Source organism: Callospermophilus lateralis, chromosome 11, assembly GCF_048772815.1.
Source record: "Callospermophilus lateralis isolate mCalLat2 chromosome 11, mCalLat2.hap1, whole genome shotgun sequence".
NCBI lineage: Eukaryota > Metazoa > Chordata > Mammalia > Rodentia > Sciuridae > Callospermophilus > Callospermophilus lateralis.
This window is the reverse complement of record NC_135315.1, coordinates 4,496,113-4,511,660: the sequence shown is the minus strand read 5'-3', so window position 1 is coordinate 4,511,660 and position 15,548 is coordinate 4,496,113. Positions and strand designations below refer to the sequence as shown.

The 15,548-nt window shown below is 48.0% G+C and overlaps 1 long non-coding RNA gene and 1 other non-coding gene across 4 annotated transcripts; both read left to right on the top strand.

Moving 5' to 3' along the window:
* The first annotated feature begins 5,841 nt into the window (after nt 1–5,841).
* LOC143409853 (uncharacterized) lies at nt 5,842–15,361 on the top strand. 3 transcript variants are annotated; one of them, XR_013092685.2, is made up of 4 exons: nt 5,842–6,030; nt 6,138–6,236; nt 14,882–14,955; nt 15,170–15,361. It is a non-coding gene; the product is annotated as an uncharacterized LOC143409853 (long non-coding RNA). The 3 variants fall into 3 exon arrangements; XR_013092686.2 differs by having other exon boundaries at nt 14,879–14,955; XR_013155634.1 differs by lacking the exons at nt 14,882–14,955; nt 15,170–15,361 and adding exons at nt 7,476–7,600; nt 13,177–13,957.
* On the top strand, nt 6,271–6,451 carry LOC143411091 (small Cajal body-specific RNA 16). Its single transcript, XR_013092807.1, has one exon.
* Nucleotides 15,362–15,548: the final 187 nt, after the last annotated feature.

Here is a 15,548-nt window from a genome sequence, read left to right as displayed (position 1 = left end):
CCAGTTCCCTGCAGGAAGAAAGTTCCAGAAGTCACGGTTAACATTCTCAGAAGGAAAGGGAAGAGTAACAGGAGGGAAGGGAGAAGAGCCACGCGGGAGGGGACAGGAGCCTCGGTGCACAGGTACTTGGGGTCATTAACACAGAGGTGGCTCCAGAGCCCTGGGCTGCTAACAAAGCCACTTAGGGATAAAAGGAGACTTCATTTACCAACAGGGAACTACCAACAACCTCTAACCAGACTTCACCCACCAAACCACAGGGCTGCTGTTCACTGTAACCAATCAAACGGCTTCCTGTATAAAAGTCCCCTGTCCTCTGTGTACCCCGGGAGCCCTGGGCTGTGTGCAGCTTGGTCCTGCCTGGTGCACGAATCCTGAATCCCGATTGCTCTAAGAGACTCTAAATCCTTAACCTGCCTGAGTGGGTCTTTTAGCAAATCAGTGCTGATGGCATTGAGCTGACTCCAGAGACCCTCCCGGAACCTTTACTGAGAGCCTTCTCTTTACCAGGCCCTGCCCTGGGTACAGGGGTGCAAACATCATAAGACCTGACCAGAGGGTCCAATGCAGCAGGGAAGGACGCCCAGGGCCATGGGAGGGGGCAGGTACGGCCAGCGGTGCTGAGGGAGCAGGGAGGAGCCCCCGGCTCTCCCTCGGTGGGGCCAACGGATCATCCTCAAAAACTGAAAGCATGACTCCCAGATACAAAATGAGTATGTGCACATGACTTTATGCATCTTGTGACCTGATGAGGAAGCCAAGAAGATGCTGAGACCAGCTGAAAGGGGATGTCGGAGTCAGCCGTAGGCACAGGCGATCAAGAAGTGTGGGAAGCCATTCTCGCACGTGACTGGACACCTCCCGGATTGGGTGTGAGGCGCTCTGGCTAAACTGTGTCGGAGCTTTCCCCACCCTCTCCAGGTGCGAGAGCCTGTCCGTGTGGGTGTATGAATGACCACTGACCCTGAGGCCAATCACTGACCCTGACCTTGGAATGCTGCCCCCCTCGGCCTTCATTGGATGGAATTCTCCCCTGAATTTCTTGTTCCCCAATAAAAGGCCACTCCCTGGCGTGCTCTCTCTCTCTCTCTCCTGCTGGCCCTGAGTAAGCCTTGCTGCCCTGCCGGGTGGTTCGAGGTGTGAGCCAGAGAGGTGAGAGCCGTCTTGGACCTGGTCATAGAAAAAGGTAATTGAGTCTGTGTGTTTTATTTTGATCTCACTAGCTAACTTTTAGGCCATGAACCTCTTTAATGAAACCAGTGTGCTGGTCGCCTGGTGGAAAGAAGGCTGGGACATTCCATCCCTCATATAGTCTTCATGTGTGTATGTTGGGGATCAAATCCAGCGTCAGATTTTATTTAGAAAATAAGAAAAGGTACATTAAAATGTATTTTAAAATATTTTATAATTCTAACCTTAGGCATGGCCACTTATGCTATTTTGGTATATTTCTTTGCAGTTTTTTTAAATATAAACTTTGTTTTTTATTTGTGATTATGATATATATATATATATATATATATATATATATATATATATATATACACAGATATGTAGTTTTATATCATCCTTTCCCTTGAGCAATATTAAAAAAAAAAAGAAAGAAAAGAAAGGATGCTAGAACAAAATTGTTAATAAAGTAAATCTGGTCAGTGTCCCACAGGGCAATCAAGTGTTGCATTTAAAGTCACCTTTTCTAGGGACTGGGTTATAGCTCAGTGGTACAGCACTTGTCTAGCACGTGTGAAGCCCTGGGTTTGATCCTCAGCACCACGTAAAAATAAATAAATAAAGGTATTGTGTCCATTTACAACTAAAAAATTATAAATAAAAGTATTAAATTCACCTTTTCTAGAGGACAGAAACCACTGTAAGCTGGATGCAGAGGCCCAGACCAGTGATCTTAGCTACTCAGGAGGCTTAGGCAAGTTTGAGGCCAGCCTGGGCAACTTCAAGAGACCCAGTTAAAAAAAGAAAAAGGAAGCCTGTTGTGTCTCTGTGGGGAGAGACCCATCCGCAGTGTCATGCACTAGAATCAGCCCCCAGCTACAGTTTAGCTCCTCCCCTGCCTGAGCCACAAAGAGCCTCATCAATAGACTTTGATCAAAGGTACAAACCCTTCTAAACAGGCAGCCCCTGAAACCCTGCCCTCCACTGCAAGCCTGCCCCGTCTCTCTTGCCCATTCACCAGTCTTGGACAACTTCTCCTGATGGGGACTGTTTGGCTGTTCATAGCTGCAGACCTTCCCGGGTGCCTCTAATCCTGTACCTGGATGGCCAGAGTGCTTCCAAACACCCTGATTCCTGAGCCACACCCCAGACCCATAAAATCAGAACTTCCCTGGGTGGTGTCTGGCTTCAGTGTCTTTTATAATCCAGGGCTCCAGAAGAGCGGCCTCGGAAACGGTTTGGGTGCATGCGAACTGGTCATTACTGGAGCTGTCCCCTTCTCAGGCAGCCAAAACCCTGAGCAAGTTGATGGGCCCCAAGGAGGAGAGAATTGAGGAGGGGTGGAGGGATGGGGATCGGGACAGGGAGCTACGGCTGATCTGGAGTTTGGCCTCTGTGGTGACGTGTTGAGGACATCACTGAGTCCAGCAGACTCTGGGCAGTCAGGGCGCTGGATGCTTAAAACCGTCACCTGTTCCTTGTTCTCAGGTGACCTCAGGTAAGTCACCTGGCCTTTCTGAGCCTGTGGCAGACACGCACACCAACAGCTAATTCCCAAGGTGGCTTTGAGGAGAAAATGAGGCAGAGTTCGGGAAAGCAGTGACCCTGAGGCCAGGCCCTCCATCCTCCCTTCAGAGTGTCGGAATTCAGGGCTTGCTGGCCCCCGCTGGACCTGGGTGTGTTCAGGCCTTTCAGCCCCTGATGAGGGAGGACACTCAGAGCCACTCGGGGTGACAGGGCTTTGCCGAGCCCTCCTGGGCTCCCTGAGCTGCTCAACTCACAGGGGTAGAGAGGCCTCGTGAGGAGGAGCAGAACGGCCACTCGGCTGGCCGCTCTGGGGGCTCCCCCTTCTCCCTCCTTCATGACTGGCGCCAGAGGCGTCCCCGTTCCCACATGTAATCAGACCAATTGTCCTTTAGTCCCGCTGATGGCACCGGGGCTGACAAGTTCCTGTTCCAGGTGTAGATGTGCCCGGTGCTCAGAGGTGACCCTTTGAAAAGAAGGCATTTGGGACATGCGTCCAGACTCCAGCTGCTGCCTGGCCCTTGCCCTCCGGCCCCACAAACACCGTCACCTCCCACAGCCACTCTCCCCTCCTTGGCCACAGGGACGGTCCATGCAGGGACCCGGTTCCCCAGCTCTGTGACTGTGTCCTGATGGAGACACAGAGGGCTTCCGCCTCCCGGCCTGGGCCTGTCCCGGCTGCAGGCTTGAGCCCAGGTGAACCTCGCTTAGGTCACGGGTGGAAACAGACCAACGCCTTGTCAACCACACAGGAACCGGCCCTGCTCCCTGCGCAACTCCCCAGACTCTTAAATAAACCCTGCGCCCCACCCCGCTGCAGACACACCAGGCGGACACCCTCCACGGTCCCTCCGCGTGTGAGTCCCTCAGTGGATGCTTGGGACTGACCACCTGGCATTGGAGAGCTCAGGTGGAGCAGGACCTGGGCGGTAAGCACAGCAGAGAGCCGGCATCGAGGGTCAGGGAGGGCGGCACCTGCCACCCGGGCGCCCTGCAAGGCCGGGCCTCTGCTGAGAGGAGCCATGGGGTGTCTGGAGGCAGGGGCAGTCAGAGAGGTGTCAAAGTGGGGACAGAGACAGTGACATGGGCAGTCAGAAGAACCGAGCAGATGGGATGGGGCTCAGGATGGGGCTCTGGACGGCCTCAGGCACCACGTGGGGGCGCTGCAGGAGGGCCAAGGCAGGCTGCTGGTTGTCTCCACCCTGCTGGGCCGGGAAAGGCCCGTGAATTCCCTCTCTGAGCCTCTCCACGGGTTATTAACTCTCTGGGGTGAAATGTGATTTGCTGGGTTTCGATTTTTCCTAATGAAGCAGAAATGGGAAAGGAGGAGGAGGAGCAATCCTTTGGCCTCTGCTCAGAGGTCTCAGGGAGGGAGCCGAAGCTTCTGACCGCTGTGTTTAGCGTCTCCAGGAGCCACCACCAGGGGTCACAGGTGGGGACAGGGAACAGCCGCCTGTCTTCACCGGCCCAGGACTGCTTTCCTGCTCCTGGAAGCTTCACCCAGCTACTAGGGGCCATCCCGCTCCAGCTCCAAGGGCAAAAACAGTAGTTCCAGGCACTCAAGAGGCTGAGGCGGGAGGATCACCTGAGCCCAGGAGTTCAAGGCCAGCCTGGGCAACAGAGAGACCTCGTCTCAAAAACACAAAAACCAAATAGTCTAGCAAAGCTCTCTCTCCTGCTGGATGAAGGCCTCATTCCTTCCAACCAGCTCACTGGTTGGAATCTGGGGTTCAAGGAAGGCTCAAGTTGGGGACTCTTCTCTAAGAGGACCCCAGCTTCTCCAACCACGTGAGCCCAATGCCAGCAGAGAGTCACTAGCGCTGTTCCCAAACCTGTTTGTGCCAGTTGATTCTCATTCTGTAATCACATGACTCAATTAGTAAACTCGTGAAATAGGGTAAAACAAAACAGAATCATTGTCCCCATCCCAACACTGAAAACCTAAGTTGAGCTGAAAATTTAATTGTTGACTCATCTTTGTGCAGGACAATCTACAGAGGGGAGGTCATAATAATCCTGATGAATTTTCTCAGTTCAATCTCCAGCTCCACAAAAAAAAAAAAAAAAAAAAAAAAAAAAGTATATGACATCTGTTATTATTTTTAACTCCTTGCTTTATCTAACTTTTGGGTAAACGTGATTCCAGTCCGAGCATGTTGGTTAAGTTTCTACTGTACCAGGCCTTCAGCCACAGAGGTCACATGGCCCCAGGCTGGACCATCAAGTTCTCTGAGGAATTTCACACCCTGGGGAGACGCTGGGATGATGGAAGCCTGGCACTGTCAAAAGGGCTTTAATGCCACTTAACAGCCTGGGGGTTTTAGTCCAGGCTCCCCAAGTCACAAAGTCAAATGGCTCACATGTACAGAGATACTGTACAAGTAGAAAACAGTGGGTGCACAACAGGGAGTGGTGGAGCCTGTGGCTAACAGAGACAGTCCCTGTCTCAGGCATAAAACAAGCCCCTCCCCTAAGCCAAGCCAGACTGTTGGCTTGTGACTCCTGGTGCTGGGGCAGAGGCTGGTGAGGGCTCAAGCCAAGGAGGGTTGTGATCTCTGTCCCCCAGGTTCTGTCATTTTCCCAGATCCAGCAGTCTTCCCTGGACCCTGAACTGCCTGGCACTGATCACGTGCTCATCTTTTGGTAGAACGACCTTTGCTGCGGACGTCCTAGGCAAAGGCGGCCTTCGTCTTCCTGTAGCCCCTCTCCTCCCATGCCTTCCTTTCACCTGGGGTGATGAAAAGAGCTTTGCATTTGGAGCAGAACGGCTTGGGTTTGTACCCGACTCTGCCACTTCCCAGCTGGCTGCGCTTGGGAAAGTAACTTGGTTTCTCTGGAGCCCCAGATTTCTCATCTGTTTAAAAAAAAAAAAAAAAAAAAAAAAGATGATTGCAAGAGGAGAGGAGGGCCACTGCACGCAAGGCTCCAGACCCTTGCAGGATGTTAGGAAACAGCGGTCCCTTCTGCTTCCCTGCTACCGGGGCCCTTCCCCCCAGCCAAGGCTCTCATCCCCTTTAACCGTATCTCGCGCCACGGCCCCTTTAAGATTGCCTTGGAGGACCCAAATTCAAAATCGAGGGCGACCCTCTAGCTGCTGTCTCGATGGTAAAATCCTCACTTCCTGCCGGAAGTGCGTCTGCAGAACTGCTTCCGCCCAACGGGGTGGGGAAGCGAGTAAAGCCACGTGCAGCGTCCGGTCAGGGGAGTCCGGCTGTCGCCTCCTACTGGCCGCGGCATCCTCTGCCACCAGCCCGGGGTCCCTGAGACCCTAGGCCTTCCTCGCGGGGCCCCAGCCACCCACGCCTTCCCGCGGAACGGAGCCGCCGAGCCGCCGGGGTCTGGACGATGCCCCCGGAAGTGGTCCCGGGGCGGCGAAGGCGGCCGCGGTGGGTGTGCTGCGCGCGACTGTCCTCTTAAACCCCGCTGCTTTGCTCTCTTCGCAGGGTTTCCGCGGAAAGTGAGGGACTTCCAGGCCCCGGCGGTGGGGTGAAGGCGTGCAGCGACTCCTCCCTCCAGAAAGTGACCCCCCTTTGGGTGACCAGGTATGCCCAGCGGGGGGACAGCGTCCGCAGGGCCGTGGTCCGGGGAACGGCGCCTGTGTTGTCGCACCTGCCCAGTGGCCTGTGCAGCCCGTACCAGGCAGCCCCACCCTGACCTAGAGTAAGTCCCGGGGAGCCCTCCCGGGTCGGAATTTGCAGTAACAGGTGTGAGCACTCTGGCAGCCGCTTGGTGGTCATGTATGATACTGCAAACAGGCGGAAGAACTTAGTGGTATTGGACCAGGCGCCATGGGAAGTGTTGGGGATACACAGGTAAAACAGCCAAGGCTTTTCCCGGGGAGTTTCCGGCCAGCTGGGGAGATAAAGTTAAATTACCACACTTAGGAGGGTGCCATTCCCGGGGCACCGAGGCACACACGCATAGTCCCCGTTACTGGGAGGTTGAGACCGGAGGATTGGAAGCTCACGGCCAGCCTGGGCAATTTGGGAAGATCCTGCCTCAAAGAACAAAAAAAGACTGCATGTAGCTCAGTGGTGGGGCATCCCTGGATTCGTTCTCCAGTACTAGGGCAGAAAAAAAAGAGGTGGTTAATTTAAGCAGAGGTGAATGTTCTGAAGGGAAGCACAGTATATCTCAGGGAGCCTGATGGAGTCTGGAAAGCTTTTCCAAGGATGAGACTTGAGCTGGACTCTGGATAAGTAGGCGTTTGCTCAGAAAGCCAGGTAATAGTGTGTGCAAAGGCCCAGTGGCCTAGGGAGGAGGAACTGGAAGAAAACCATCCTAGCTCAGAAAGCATGCAAAGCCAAAAAGGTGCAGAAGAACCAGGCTACACAGGGCTTTGTGGCTTGGTGAGGGTCTTGGTCTGAAAGACCCCAGCCCAGAAACCCCAGGCCCCATTGTGAAACCATCAGGGCGTGTTGCTAACCCACTAAACACCGGAGAGGTCTATCTGTTAATCAGTTAAGGGTAGTCTATTGTGAAAGGACAGGATGGTTGGAAAAAGAACAAAAAAAAAAAAAAACAGGTCCCAGGGCATTCTTAGGCAAATAGGAACTGATAACATAAAGTGAAGAACAACTTTGCCCTTTAGCTAATCTATATGCTGGGTTCAAAATAACCAATAAGAAACCTGTTGCTTACCGCGCGCGCGAAACCTGCCCCATTATCCTATAAAAGACCTGTACCCCAAAGCCCGGTGTGCCAGTTCACCAAAGCTCCGGCTGAGGTTTTGCTGAGCACCCACAGGCGTCTGTGTCTGAATAAACCTCTTGCGTTTGCAGCCAGTGCCTCGTGCGTCTTTCTTGGACAGGGAATCGGTGGGTCTTTCATTTGGCGAGCCAGCCAGGAGAACTCCTGTAACCCCGTCCGGATCCCTGCCCGAGGAACACCCGGCAACCACTGGGAGGTAAGCTGGCCAGCTCGTGTCATTTTGTGTCTCTTTTGTTCTATGTTTGCAGTCTTTGGTCGTTATCTGTCTGTGCGCGGCGTCCGTATGATTGCGCGTAATCGCTCTGTTTTCTGGGCAGCTTGAGAAGGAGTTGACGAACTCGGACTTCTCTCCTGCCACCCTGGGAGACGTCCCAGGGATTCCTGCCACCCTGGGAGACGTCCCAGGGTTCTGAGTGGATTGCCTGTAGTAAAGTATTTTGTGAAGTATTTGGTAAAGTATTTTGTAGCTGACGGATCCATCTGAGCCTTTAGTTTCTGGGTAGCAATCCACGACGTGCTGCGAATTTTGTGGCCGCGTTGCGAATTTTGTGTTATGTGTTTCTATTGTCCTGTCTGTCCCCAGCCCTAAACCCTGGCAAGAGAACTAATCTCCCAATCTGGCGTTGTCAGACCCAATCTGAGGGGGATGCTCCCCCAATCTGAAGGGAAGGCCCCAGTTGGCTTGGGGCCAACACCCACTTTCATTTTTTTTGACAATCTGAAAAGGGAATCTATGTCTTTGTGTGTCTCTGTGTGTCTTTTTATGTCTCTGTTTAGTGTGATGGCATTGTTTTACTTTGGACCGATGCAGAGTCCCAAATTTCAATCTGCCTTAGAGGTGTGGAGATAACTTTAGCTAAATTTTAACCTAAATTGTAAGCGAGATTAGGGAAGCAGTGTTTTCTTTTCTTCCTGTAGTTGGCTTGCGTGCACCCACTGCGGTTAAGAAATGCCTGCTGGGGATCTAAAAACTTTGATATCTCGCTTTAACTTTTCTCAAAACCCTGTCCTCATTATTAAATTGGCATTAATTGGCTTTGGGAATGGGAGCCGAACTTTCAGTCATAAATTCTGTCCCAGACTGAGATTCTACACCGAGGTAAGTGCACGCACCCCATGTCTGTTTGAGGTGCATCTTTCTCTCTCTTTCTCTCTGGAGGGTAAGGTGGGCACCCGACGGCTACTTAAACGCAACTAGTGCAGCCGCCACTCTTCAAGACTCGGGTGAGAGGTTTCTCGGCCTAGGCAGCTCTTAATCACCTGTTCAATACAGAGCAGGCATGTTGGGTTCTGCCAAAGCCGCTTCCAACTTTTCTGTCTGGGCCCGGAGAGCAATTGGCGTGAGTACACAGTGTCCCGAATCCCGATCTGCCTCAGATGCGTGGAGGTGGAGGAAGGAGTTTGGAACAACTGCGGAATTCTGGTCTGGGCTACTCTCAGACGATTCTTAAGGTTCCTTTCTCTTGAGCCCCCTCCCGACAGCCCTAAGGGGTATCTAGGGTGATCGGTAGATGAATGGCACTGAGGGAAAGCCCCAATCACATTTGCCTCCGTATGGGCTACGCAACACTCCCACAACCTCGCATCCATTCCTCCTGGATGCTCCCCTTCCTTCGCAGGTCAGAAATGTTAGAAAATCAGGTTGCAGGACTAAGAAAGGCACGGGATAATTAGCAAAATCTGCCCAGGTTCCCTAAGGTGCATAGGTAACTTTCAATAGTCTGTTTTACCACCCCAGTGTTTAAAATGAGCTGTGTTCTTTAAGCTGCTAGAGAGGCATTTTTAGAATCAACTCTTCCGGTAATCTGCTACCTTACAACCAGTAGATATCCCTTAACACTTAGGCGGCTCCTTTAGTCTACAGTTTTGCCATGAGAAAAAGAGTCAAGAAAAAAAACTTGAGCCAATCAAAGTACATTCCCTCTTCCCCCTTCAAGACCTAAGGCAGATAAAAACTGACTCTACTGGAAAAGTTAGGAGATATGCCAGATTGCCTGGGATTGGGTCTATCCAAAGAAGTTAATCCTGTAAGTAAAGGGGAAACTGAGGATTTCTCAGCAGCTGCCAGAGCCATCTTCGCTCTGGGGAATTTCCTCATTCTTTCCCTGCACTGCAAGGATTACTCCACCTGAATGCAGTAAAGTCAGTCACACTGAGGCCCTTAATTTTACACCAATAGTTGCCCCTATGTGAAAGCATCTGGTCCACTCGTGGGGAAATCTATGGTGCCACTGATAGGAGTCATAATTAAATGGAAGTTCAAAACCTGGAGAGATATTTTCTTATCTAGTTGTCTGATTGTTTCTTGGGGATAATCTAGGCTAAATGTGTCTAAAAGAGGATGTTTCATTGTAACATCTGGTATCTAAATGAGTTTGAAGCATTGCACAATCTTGCAGTAAAAAGTTAGGGTTAGGTAATTGTTTAGTTTGATTTCAGATAATTCATGCCAGAGAAATTAGATACTTAGGATAGAAAATTAAAAGAACTCTACTTCCAAGTTGGCAAGTAACTCCCAATCATTCAGTGTTATTTTTTTATCAATTTTGAACTGGGTAGCCTGAAAAGATTTCACTAGGTGTACCAGTGCATTAATTTGGGCAAGGATAGTAAATTATGATTTGGTATCTGTTCTCCTTAGTGTATAAGATTCAGGAAAAAAAAAAATGTTGGATTGGGACGTTGGTCTGGCTTATTGAAATAACATTGAATAGCAACAGTCTTGGAAATTTTTTTAAAAGCTTAATTTTGGATATACATGGTAGTGTGTAGTTCTCTTTTAAGATTTTCTCCAGGTGATTTAATGAAACTTAATACTACTTTAGGAACTTCAGAACAAAGAAAGTGACTTAATGATCCTAAATAAATTTCTTCTGATGGTAGAGATCCTATTTTCAGTTTTGTGTGAGCAAGTTTTTCTAGTGTAGGAAAATGTAAAAGGTATGAAATTTTATAAATTGCATCTTAAACTTGTATCATAATTTTCAACATCCAAACCTGGAAATTGTGACTTATGGTTAAAATGCCTTAGGCATGAGGTTTGTGCTCAGAATTCCAGTTTTCCCAGACCTCAGCCAGGACTTAAGCTGATATGCAAATAGAAGAAGCCTGGAGCACTCAGTAGGAGACAGATCTGAGGCCCAAGGAAAAAAAAAAAAAAAAAAAGTAAAAGTGTCTTTTTATGGGAACTCAAACTAGATTAAACCAGAGAGTAAATTGTATGGCATTTACTAATTACAGGCCGGTCAATTTTTTCTAGGACTTTTGCTTTTTTTCTTAGATTCTGTATTTTTTTTTTTTTTTTTTTTTGAGCTCATGATTTTGATCCTATAGACAAGTTAATGTTTTTCTGATAAGTTCTATTTTTGATCAACTATGGAGTTTTTTAAACATTGCAATGAGATATCACCTGAGAAAGCAACAAGGCCTTTACTATTGTGTTGTGTTACACTGTGTTACGTGTTGTATGTCAGTATGTCTGTATGTGTGTATGTATGTTCATATATCATGCAGTGATATGCCAATTGACAGATGAGGAGCGCTCATGAAAAATTTTAAAAATGGATCCAAATATCTTTGATTCACGTGATTCAAATGGCTCAATTTAAATTAGGTAAACAGATGAGAGTAAAGATGTCTTTAAAATTAAGCTTATTATAAGTTTTTCTAGGTGTTCAAAAACAAAACCTAACAAAATGTTTATGTCTATAAAATAATCTGATTAAATTCAAAATTTACAAGTATTGTTTCAAAATGTGAACAGAAGGAGGTTAACAGATAAAAAAAGAGAAACTAGAAGGTTCTAGGTATGGATTTCATAGAGGGAAAATGTGTTTCTGGATAAGAGTCTATATGATTAAGTAATTAAAAGAGTTTAAGTAAATGATATAAAGAAGGTCTGTGTAAGTTGCTTACAAGTATAAGTTTTTGAGCAAGTAATCTTAAAGAAATTAAACAGCTGGTTAAACAAGTGCTATTGTTTTAGAGAATTGTGCTATGTTATCTCTTTAAAAGCTAAACTTGGTTAATATAAACATCAATGTAATTGGTGCTATTAATATGTTCACATCTTCCAGGTATACAAGTCTGTTAGGTAGAAGCCTTAGAAAGAGCATTATATCAAGCTGGTGTTCTAAAGTTATATGGTAATTTTAGGCTTAAAAGAAAGACATGTTGAAGATATAATTAAATCATTTGTGTTCTATAACTGGACTTGTTATCAATAAGATGTACAGTTCTATGTTACCTTTTTACACTGAGATACAACAAGTGTATTTTTAAGTTAATGAGGGCTTAATCTGTGTAAAGGTTTTATTGTAAAACACAAAAGTACTTTACTACTTTTCTACAAAAGGTTAAAAGTTTTCAACCTTTCTTTAATTCATGTTTTAGATGTGATATTATGTTGTGTTTGCTCAAGTTCACAACAATTTATGTAGGCTTTGTAAAATAATGTTTAAAAAGCAAAGATCAGTTTCAGAACTATAGTATTTAAGATCTATGAAGAGCCCCACCTTACTTGAGATAAGGCTCTGTGTCCCATCTCACTGCATGTGAAAGTGACTATGAAAGAAGTAGGCTAGATTTCAGTACATTTAAAGTTGTGCCCAAAAGTTGTTTTTTGTCAAGATTACTAGGATCTCAAACAGGGGATATAATGTATAACTCCACCAAAATTCAAGGTAGCTATTACATGAACTAAATATGTTTTTACTCTTGATAATTTTATCTTGTAGTTTTCAAAATGGCTTAAAGATTGCCTGTTAATGTTTTGCAGAGGTACTGATTTAAGAACTCACAACCTGGGTTAATGTAAGATAAGGAGTTATCACCTACAGGATAGAGAGATAGACATTAAAGCCCAGTGCTCTTAATATAAGGCTGTTAAAACTTATTTGCTGGATGTTTAAGATTAAGTTTTAAAATTAAAAATTTGGCTCTTGCCCTCTGAGTCAGTCTGAGTCAGGGGATAGGGGACTTTTCCTAAGGGCTCTGCAACTCTAGGCCACATAACCTCCTGAACAGGGAGATTAATGAGACCAGTGGAGTACAGAAAGCCAATCAGTGCATTTGCTGTGAAGAGGAGGGTCATCAGAAAAGGGAGACACCCCTGATGCTTCCGAGGGAAGCCACATGGTCAAGCAAGGCCTGGACCCATCCTAGCGCAAATGGCACTAGCAGATCTGAAAAGCTGCTGTAAAGTTCCCGAGGACTCCCAAGGAAACTCAGCTGACTGTTAACAATAGATAGAAACAAAAGTCAGTTTGACTTGCTTCATCTTAAACACTTAGCAAAGACAGTCAAAGCCAAAACACAGCTATTCCTGGGCATTTTTAAATAAAATAATAGTTAAATGTAACTTCCATAAATAAGTAAACTGGAGGCTTCAAAAGAGATTCTCAGACAGGAATGCCTGATAACTATCAAAAGGAACTGCCAGAGTAGTTTTTAGTTCAAGGCCTTTATTTCTAACCTACACAGGTAGGCATGGTGTTTGCTAGTATGGTTATCCAGCCCTGAGTAACAGAATTAAAGATTTCTCTATTAGACACAGAGGTCAAACTAGTAAAAGGATTTTGCAAGATCAGATGACATTAAATTATTAAACTGTGTCTTAAGGGAAAGGACATCTGTAACCCTAAAAGTTAAATGTTATGTTTACAGTCCTGGTAACTGAGGATGTTAAAGCCTGGTGAGGGAACTTCTGTACAGTGACATGTTCCAGCTGCTGCAACACTTATTCAGTCCTCATGGTTTTTGTTTCTCTCATAGAAACACCCATCCCCAGATGACAACCTGTTTTTCCCCAACCAGATCTCAAATGGAACTGACTTCTAAATGGGAACTCACGTCCCCCAAGTCGCCCCCCACGTCTTCAAGCCCCCCTCATGTTCGACACCCCTTTTCAGCTCTGAAGCAGCCAGAACGAGTCATCGCCCCTTCTCCACACAAGTTTCTAAAATTAGGGGGAAACAAAGCCAAAAATGGAAAGGCAGTGTAGATAGGTAAATCGAGTCAGGTTGAGTCTAGGAGGCCAATTTTAAGTAAGTCTGGAAAGTTAAAGACTGTCCCCTGAGGATTACTGTTTACCAAGATGTAGAGTCTGCCTAAATAGGCCCCCAACTGAGGGAACCATGATTGGTTCCCAAGTTTCCAGACAAAGGGGGGAATGAAAGACCCCAGCCCAGAAACCCCAGGCCCCATTGTGAAACCATCAGGGCGTGTTGCTAACCCACTAAACACCGGAGAGGTCTATCTGTTAATCAGTTAAGGGTAGTCTATTGTGAAAGGACAGGATGGTTGGAAAAAGAACAAAAAAAAAAAAAAACAGGTCCCAGGGCATTCTTAGGCAAATAGGAACTGATAACATAAAGTGAAGAACAACTTTGCCCTTTAGCTAATCTATATGCTGGGTTCAAAATAACCAATAAGAAACCTGTTGCTTACCGCGCGCGCGAAACCTGCCCCATTATCCTATAAAAGACCTGTACCCCAAAGCCCGGTGTGCCAGTTCACCAAAGCTCCGGCTGAGGTTTTGCTGAGCACCCACAGGCGTCTGTGTCTGAATAAACCTCTTGCGTTTGCAGCCAGTGCCTCGTGCGTCTTTCTTGGACAGGGAATCGGTGGGTCTTTCAGGTCTTTGTTCTAGAAATACTGGGATACTGTTACGTGTTTCAAACAAAAGAAAGGTGTGCATAGATCTCTGATTTCAAAAGATCACTGGATCCAGAACAGTGCTGTTAAACAGGACTTGCTACAATGATGGACATTCTTTAGGCTATCTAGAGTGGCCACTAGCTACAGACTGATTAAGCATTTGCTGTATGGCTGGTGTGACTGAGGGACTGGTACAGTGTACCTACCTGATGGCCTCCATGTTGGATAGGGTAGCTCTAGCCCACTTTGGCTGGGAGCAGTGACCCCTTATTGAGGCTCAGGGCACACAGATGTTCTTACGTCTCCTGCACCCTGTCCCCTCCTAGCTAGAATCAGAGACTGCATCCAGCTCCAGGCAGTAACTGTTCGTGGGATTTTCCTTCCCCTGGCTGCCTGCTTTGTTGTCAGCACAGATTGTGAGGTGACATTTTCGGCAAGGGCATTGTGTCCCATGCCTTGGACAGGACATAAAGAAAAGCGTGGTCCTGGCCGGGCGCACAGCTCAGTGGAGTAGCACCTGCTCAGCATGCACAAGCCCTGGGTTGAGGGTAGACATCAGTAAGTGCGTGGGACAACAGGAGGGAGTGCTTTTAAAGGGACCCATCCGTGTGGGACCCTAAGGAGGCCAAGGCTGTTTTTAGCTGAGGCAACATAACAAAGGCAGGAACCGAGAGAGGGCTCGAGGGGACATGGGGAGCCGCGGTGCGTGGGCTGGGCTTGGGAGATGCATGGTCATGGAGGGGAAGGAAAGTGAAGTGGGAATGTGTGGTGGGGACTTTGCCTGGCAGATTCAGGCTGATTGTGGCTTTGTGACCAGCAGGTTTCTGAGGAATGAAAGCAACAGTTAAAGCCTGGAGGGAGATGGGGCAGGACGTCACTATGATCGCTTTGGTGGTATGTGACCAGTGCTGGGGCGGCCAGTGCCTGAAGCCCTGGCGGGGGGGGGGGGTGGAAGCAGGGTCTTCACAGGGCAGAACCCCTGGGCATCTTCTGCGTGGCATCGGGTGGAGGTGGACTGCCAGTGTCGAGAGCACTTCGTGGTGCAACAGTTTTCAGTGCTCAGACTTAGTGAAGTAGAACAGGAATGATGAGGTGTCCTTCCTTGCAGGTCAGCATCCCTGGAGCTTGGTGTGTTGGCTGGTGCTCCTGACGGCGGTCCTGCAGGTTCTGTGCTGGCATGGGCTCTTGTGGGTTAGGGCCTCCAGGTTGGTTCGGTTCCATTCTGACCCACGTGTGTGGTGAAGACCTGCTGGAGACGAGATGGCTCCACATGCATCCAAATAAACCAAGTGCAACCCTAGGATGTCTCTTCACCCTCTTGTGGTTTCCTTGCGGCTGGGGTACGCACTTGGCGTGCTGTTTCCAGCTGTTCCAGAGAGTGACTTACGCTCGTCACCGGCACAAGTCCTTGGGATACATGGGTGGGTGTTGGGGACACTTCATCCTGCAGGAACACAAACTGTTGAGAAGTGACGATGCATGTAGGG